A 7,066-nucleotide genomic window follows, 5' to 3' on the forward strand; every position below is an offset into this window, starting at 1 on the left:
CTCAAGGGGTGGAGATGCAACAGTTTGGTCACGCACATGAGCCAGATAAGATAAACACCCCTTGTTGACTAATTTCTTTGCTTGAAGAAAGGAAATAATCTTCTTCAAAGTGGGACTAGGAGTACCCCTCCACTCAAGTCTAGGAATGCCCGGCATGACTAAAGTCACTATCTTGGCATGTCAGTCTAAGATCACATGATAAGGAAAAAGCCAGGTCATACCTAAAATAATATCGAAATCCACCATATCAAGTATCATCAAGTCTACCCTCGGGTCATAACCCATAAAAGTAACCAAGCACGACCAATAGACTCGATCAATAGCAATAGAATCTCTGACTGGAGTAGACACATGAATAGGTACCGCTATGCTATCACAAGTCAAGCCCCAACCAACAACATGATATGTAGATACATATGAATAAGTGGATCCAGGACCAAATAATACAAATGCTGCTCTATGTCGGACAGAAACAATACCTAAAATGACAGCATCTGAGGCCTCCGCCTCGGGTTTACCTGGGAACGAATAACAATGGGCCCTACCGCGATAAGACTGTCCAGACTGTGATCCACTTCTCAAACTCTGGAACGCACCTCTACCGGCCTAGGACCCACCCCTAGAAATCTGTAGACCACTGCGGCCTGACTGAGCACTACCTCTCGAAGAAACACCACCTCGGCTACCTGAAGCTATCGGATTCCTTTGGGACTGATAACCCTGTCGGGGCCGTAGACAGTGTCGAGCAAAATGACTAAGCGCTCCACACGTAAAACAAGCCTTAGGATGCGGAGTCTGATGAACTTAAACTGAAGACCCTACTGGAACAACTCTGTCTGCTGGTCGAGAAAATGAGCTCTCAGAAGCTCTCTGCTTGGATGGCCCACTAGAAGAAGCATGCAATGGTGACTGCACAGGGTGTCCGAAATATGAATGATACTGCCTAGAAGACTGTCTGGCGCCCCTTAAGCTGGAACCACTAGAACTCCCAAACTGTTGCTGCCTCTTCTCACTAACCCTTCCAAATGTGCGGGCCTTAGCGACCTCAACTAAAGAAGCAGGCCTCAAGCTGAAGGCATGGGATCTGAAGAGCAGTAGCGAGCCCACTGTTGGCACCCAATTTTTGCCCTCCAAAAATTCAAATTAATTAGTCGAGCTTCTCGAATTTCAAACAGAGTAGAATTGTTATTCAGAAAATAAAAAAATACTTTCAAAACGGATTTTGATGGTATTTTGCCATTTCATGTGGCAAAATACCCTAATATATATATATATATATATATATATATATATATATATATATATATATATATATTACATATAATTTTAAGTATAAATTATGTCCATTTGAAAATTCATTTATGTAAGAAACAAGTATTTTAATTTAGTACGAAATTATATTATTAATTACTATAATTAGTATCTTCTGCAAATAAATATTTTATTTTGGTTAAAGTCAAGAAGCTTAACCAATCAATTAATTTTTTTTAAAGTAAAACAGCTAGCAAGGTGTTAGTTGTGGTTTATTAATCAAAACAAGTATGTACAGAAGAATTAAGATAATACACGACCAAAAATGCCTTTAACATGAAAAACAAAATAACCAGCAAATGGACTTAGCCTAAACTATAGCATCACATGTCCAAGTTGTGGCTTAATCAATTAATTGAATAATTGATTCATCTCAATTTTATTTTAAACTGGTTCTAAGGAACAGGCATGAGTTTAATTTGGCTATTTTGCTAACGTTTTGGCTACAATTGCAATACAAAAAGGCTACAATTTGAATACAATTATGGCCACTAAGCCCTCAATTTTTAACCCTTTAAGACAAGCCCCATTTCCTTTTTACTTTGAGCCCAATCTTCCCGGCCCACATCCTCTAATAACCAAATCTGGCCCACTATCTTCAATTAAATCCCCAAACCCCTTCATTCGTAAAAAAATAGACAGCAGCCCTAAACACTCCATTTCTTTCTCATCAACAACAAACCAAACAAATCCTAATATATTGACCAGCTGAATCCAGCAACGCTCCAGCTCACCAATGTCTATTTTGGACAAACGCACAGGTGACCCTTTGCTTTGTTCAGTCATGGTTCGCCCATTTCGGGTAAATGACCATTGTCTTCTACTTCAAACGGTAACACTATTTTTCCCATTTTTCTTGTTCATTTTTTCTGAATTCGAATTTGAAAGAGAATTCAAAAAAGGAATTTCAACTTCAATAGTTGTCCCACATAGATTTTAGACTCCAAAAATCCTAGCATTGGCCTTCTATAAATAGAGGCCATTCTCTTCATTTACAGAACAAGTTTTGAACACCTCAAGTTCTAAATATTTATATTACTTGGCTGAAAACAAGCAATTTTCTCTTGTAAATTGAGTTCTTAAATTATCGGAACAAGTAAGAAATAATTTTGTCCTAGTTCGAGTTAGTTGCCGTGTTGGTTCGAAGGAGATCGACTCAACTCGTCGCCCCTGTCGCTGCTCGGCAAAAGGTAATCTTCTTATTATTTTTCAGCATTTTATTATTTTTAGCATTTTGCTTGTTACAATCCTGAATTTGCTTGCTATTAGCTGCCTTAATTCATTTGGGTGTAAAAAATGTGCTTTGGATAATTGCTATCACCATCATGTCCAGTTTTAATATATACGAATGTAGTCATAATTTTAACAAGTTTTTCTCTCCAAATTCCATTTAGTTAAACTGATGTAGGATTGATGTTTAAACTTCTTCTTGTCTTTAAAATAGGCCTCTATCTTTTAATAATGTGATTACCTTGAGTGTTAAAGAATCTGGAAAAAGCATGAGTAAATTTAAGTTTCCCTTTTGTAGCTAGAGGCATTTTTCTCTGAAGTTGTCTCGTAGTTTGGTTAATAGTATGTTTCCTAGTTTAAATTTTAATTTGAAACAGCTTGAAGGAAATCTTGTTGAAATAGGGGATGTGATAGTTTAGTATCTCTTTCTAGTTTGATTCATTATTTGAAATCCTTGAGGCCTGTCTTTTTTTCTTCTTCCCAAAAATGTTTAAAGCATGTTAAGTTTCATCAGATACTTATAAATGTCATCAAAGTGAAAAAAGGATAGATGTTTTTCTCCCATAAGTTGTTTTGTTATATCTTAACGAAGAAAGGTGACCTTTTAAGACAACTAATAATAGTTTAAAGTGAAGTATAGGCCTGCTATCATGTGTAAGCTGATGTATAGATGTGAGTAAGTCTTTCAGAGTAATAACAGTCTTATAGATCTTCAAATGTTTCCCCGTTTCTGTTGCGTTGTGGCATTAAGCTCAAGATATGTGTTTCTTAAAGGATTAATGTGTTTTAGCTATTGGTTGCTGCCTTAATACGAGATTAATTTGTATTATGTTTGAATTTTGAGTTCGTGCTATGAGTTAATGAGGTACTGGCTTCAAAGGCATGTTCATATTAATATAAATAACAAAACTAGCAATTCATACTTTAACTTGGGAATCTATTCTCTTTAATCAGTTTCTCTTTTAACCAGTATGAGATTAGGATGTTTTATTTAAAAAGCTGTCCTTTAAAACCAGATTTTAGGTGATCTAAACTTACCATTAGATTATGTATCATATTCATATGTTTAAAGTTTGAGCTTCAATTGTTTATGTTAGGGTTAAGGCATCAAATACATTTTAAAAGTTGTTCTCCTTTACATGTCTAGTTGATATGTCTCCCAGGTCAATTCAGTGTCCAACTTATACCATTAATCCATTATGTGTTCCACTTTGAATTTGGTTAAAGTCCTTGGAAAGAACCTGGTCTTGTTTCCCATTTGTGATTTTCTGAATGCAAGCATGTAGTCGGGGAATTTTCTTTGTTCTTAGCAACATTTCTCCCTATGTTTGTCTGTTTAGATGTAGTGAAGTATGAGTAAAATATGTTTCTCACATCTTTAGCATGCTATAACCAAACTGCATAATTTTCTCTCGTGCGTAAATCATTGTCATGTTTGGATGGATCTCTAGTATCAGATTAAACTTGTCTCTCTAAAGGGTCATTGGTTGTGAGTTAACTCGGTTTGTTCACATTAGCTTCAAATCACTATGTTTCTAGAGATGTTTTGGATATGCTTTGCCAAAAAAAATAATTAAAGTAACTTAAAACTCCTACTCGATCCTATCTAACTGTTTTCCTAAGGATTAAATGAGGATTCTTGATTATTAAGACAATAGTGTGTGATCATTTTCGCTAGGCATGTGTTGCGAATAGTTCTTTCCTAGTTCCTTGTTTCAAATTTGTGCTAGGCGTGTGTTGTGAATAGTTCTTTCCTAGTTCCTTGTTTCAAATGTGTGGAAGATACTGTCTTCATATATTGCTACACTCATAAATGATTAAGTACTAGATTTTGTGTGAATCTTGTAAAGTTTATTAAGGTGTAGCATTGATTTTTCCTTAAACATGCACTCATTCTTCACTTCCTCTCTTTCTTTGCATGACTTGGGGGTTTCAAATCCCGAATATCCTCGAGATGCTTCGACCAACTAGCTACTGTATTTATGAGAATATGCTAACTGTTGTTGCTGTTTCTTTATGATGAACTGGTGCATCTCCAAGACAAACAGTGCAGCATTTGAGGCTTAAGCCTGTTGCTATACTTGTCGTATACTTGAGCTAAGTTGCTGCAGCCTTTTGGCCACTTTTCTGCTAAGTTTTGGACCATGAGTTGCTGCATTTGAGTAGATTATCACTGCTGCACTCGAGGCTGCCATCATGGCTTTTTCAGGCCGTTTGTCGCTGTGTCTTTAAGTTCATAGCTGTACTTTGAAGCCAACAACTACTGCATTTCTTTAAGTGGATGGCTCACTTTGATAAATGGTTTGCCACAGTTGCTATGCTAAGTAGCTGTTGCCTTCTTGAAATATTATTGCTACCTTACTGTTTTTTGTTGTGGCTGTTCATTGCTACTGCTTGTTGCTGCAACGTTGCTTGTTGTGGCTGGTCATGATTGAGCTACTGCCTTGTTAAAAAATGACGCCAAAAAAGCTGTTATACGCTGCTGTTCTGCTTTTATGAAAATGAATAGATTGCTACCAAAGTCCCACTGATTTGAATATGATAGTATACTTGGGCCGATGAGAACATTTAATTTGAGGCCATGCCTTGTCCGGAAATGTTATCCCTCGGTTTAGGCGATGATGACCTCATAATAATATCATGAGGTAGGAACCAACATGCGTTTGGCGAGGAACCTAGAATCGCCACTAGTTTGCAGCCAAGACATGTTTCGGGTTTCTTCATCACATTTGGAAACACGAGTTTGAGCCTTCGTAATCAAAGCTCTCAAAGTTTGATATGAGTCCCAGGGATATTATTTTTATGTTCATGAACGTCTATGGGTGGCGTACTATTTTGACTAACTACTTTTCTTTTCATTGTGCGAGGTACAAATAAAACAAGTATGGAGAGCAAAGCTCAAAGACGAAGTAAAAGGATCGGATGCTTAGAGCTTCGGACGAAGAACTAGAAGAGCATGGATTGCTAAGGATTTGGGCCCAAGGCCGAAAAAACTAAATCTTCTTCCCCTTTCCTTTATTTTTGTATAAATATGCTAATTTTATATGTTTACATTCATTTTGTATGAACATGTATACTTGCAAATACCTGTGTATTGTTGAAACCCTTTAGAACTTAGAAGAAATCTTGCATAAGAAAAATAATTCAAGTTGTTTTCAAAAACCGTTTTGGGCCTTGGCTCGCAGAAAGATAATAAAACAAAAGAAATTCCACTTAAACCCAATTTGGGGAAGATGGCTTTGGTATGGAATATGGTTGACCTTAAATGAGCTAAAATGGTTAAATAAGTGAAATCCTTTTCTTTATTTATATTTATAATATTTATACTATTTTCTAAAAAGGGGAGATCTACTCCATTTTTTCCTAAATATATATGTATGTATATAAACTTATAAGGATAGAATCATGACATTGGACCAAATTAGTGGAAATTCTACTTAAGAAAAATCTTAAGTATGTTTTGGTCTGGAAATGAAGTGAATTTAATCTATTATAAACATTTTCTCAAAGAAAAAATTAACTTTTCTTACTTAAAAGATAATTTTGTCGAAAAGTGGAGTTGTATGATTAGCATGACAGTTTTAGCAATAAAGTAATTATTTTTAGCAAATAACCACATTAATCACACATTGAAGCTCGTCGGTTAACTGTATTCTACAGATCCTTAATACTAGGATGCTTAAAACCTTCCTTAGGAGATCACAAGAACCCTTATCTCAAACTCTGGTTTAAAAGGGTTTTTCTCTTGTTTTGATAAACCCTTGTACTCGGCTTTCTTAATTTCCATTACAAAATTAGGTGGCGACTCTACAAACATAAAATTCAAATAGAGTCTACAACCTCTTAGTAGCTTTTATGCACCGGCGTAAAAGTAAACCGTAACACCCACCAACAAATCGTCAAATCCTGTCGAGCTCAGTAGGAATCATTGTTTTAAAAGGCAGTGTCAGGACTCGCCCCGGGGCTCGCCTCGGGGCAGGGCAGTGACAAAACGCCCTGGGGCTAACGTGCGGGGCTTAGTTCCTATGAGGCTTACGCCCTAAGCGCCCAACCGTACGCCCTAAACACGCCTAACGCCCAACGCCTAGGGCTCGCCTAACAGTTCTTACACAAATTATATTTTAAATTCCTTAATTAAAATTATTCACCCTCATAATTGTTTAACAAAATAATGATACTTAATAGTTTTTCATCTATAGAAATAGAAGATTGGGTGTAACTCATATAACAAGTCGTAGTATTGGATATTTACTATTTGAGAACGTCGTGAGGGTGATTATCACTTAATTTTTTTAAAAAAAACACATAGCGGAATTGTACATTTTCACTTGTCATTGGTCATAAGTCCTATGTATCAGAATTATCATATAATTTTATTTTTTGTTCACGAAGAAGTTATGTTTTAATTGTAATATTGCTAAATTTTATTGATTATTTGCTTATAGGGAGATAAAATGAATAGTATGATAGTAATAGTGTTTTAAGAAACTGTGTTTTTTTCCGTGTTTGAAAGTTAAAATGTTAG

Source organism: Lycium barbarum, chromosome 2 (genome assembly GCF_019175385.1).
Source record: "Lycium barbarum isolate Lr01 chromosome 2, ASM1917538v2, whole genome shotgun sequence".
Classification (NCBI taxonomy): domain Eukaryota; kingdom Viridiplantae; phylum Streptophyta; class Magnoliopsida; order Solanales; family Solanaceae; genus Lycium; species Lycium barbarum.